The following is a 1,457-nucleotide window of genomic DNA, read 5'->3' on the forward strand; positions in this document are numbered from 1 at the left end:
CACCACTGGGAGAGTTCCAAGGGAGGTGAGATAAAGGCAAACCCTCTGAGCCAGTCCTACAGGGAGCCACCAGACAGGTCAAAACAAACTATCACAACTTTTTGAGAATAAAGTTTGTTCTGCTCCCCCTGGTACTAGTACCTGCACCAGGAATGTGGGCTGTTGTTCAAGATCACCACCGATTTGGGGAGTGGGACAGAACCAGGATCAGTTATAATGCCACAAATCTCTTACTGAGATTCAGCTGATTTTTCTTGATTAAGCAGTCCCCTAAGTTTTGCAATATTTGGTCAGTTTCCTGACTTCAGAAAAACTTGATTCTTACAGTTTTTGCCAGGTAACTTGTTACTTTTGTGGAGAGTCACAATTTTGGACTCACATTTTTGATGTCGCCCTTCTACCCGATTTTAAGATATTGTCTAGCTACAGTATTTGAGACCATGTGATACTGGAAGAGGGACAGACACCTAGATCAGTGGAACTGAACAAAGAACCCAAAAGGAGACCTACAGAAATAGTCATCTACAAAGCTGCAAAAGCAAGTCAGTGGAGGAAAGACAGTCTTTTCCACAAACAGTGCTGGGCCAGCTGGAAGTCACGTGTTAAAGAAATAAAAGAACACACACATGGTACATGTTTCACAAAAACGAACTCAGAATGGGTTATAGACCTAAATGTAAGAGGCAAAACTACACAACTCCTAGAAGATAACACAGGAGAAGCCCTAGGTGATCTTGGTAATAACATTTTGGATACAAGCCCAAAAGTATGACCCATGAAAGAAAAAATTGGTAAGCTGACTTTATTAAAATTAAAATCTTCTCTGTGAAAGACACTATTATGAGAATTAAAAGACAAGCCACACACTGGGAGAAAATATCTGATAACAACTCATATCTGATAAAGAACTGGTATCCAAAATATACAAAGAATTAAAACTCAACAGTAAAATTCCCACTCCTCTATTAAAAATTGGGCAAAAGATCTGGACAGGCACGTTTTCCAAGAAGACATGCAGATTGCAGATAATCATACGAAAAGAGGCTACACATCAAATGTCATCAGAGAAATGCAAATTAAAACAACGAGACACACACCTGTTAGAATGGCCAAAATCCCAGACACTGACAACACCAAACTCTGATGAGGGCGTGGATCAGCAGGAGCTCTCGGGCACCGCTCACAGGGACGCAGAGGGCACAGGCACCGTGGAAGACCGCTTGGCAGTTTCACACGAAACTAAAGATACTCTTACCAAACAATCCAGCAACTACGCTGCTTTCTGTCTACGCACAGGAGGTGAAAAGTTATGCCCACCCTGAAACGTGCACATAAATGTTCACAGCAGCATGATTTGTAGTTGCCCAAACTGGGAATATTTAAACGTCCTTCAACAGGTGGTTAAATTGGTACATCCAGGCCATGAAATCCTCAGCAGCACAAAGGAATTAAGTCTT

This window comes from Galeopterus variegatus, unplaced genomic scaffold, assembly GCF_000696425.1.
Source record: "Galeopterus variegatus unplaced genomic scaffold, G_variegatus-3.0.2 Scaffold27624, whole genome shotgun sequence".
Taxonomy (NCBI): domain Eukaryota; kingdom Metazoa; phylum Chordata; class Mammalia; order Dermoptera; family Cynocephalidae; genus Galeopterus; species Galeopterus variegatus.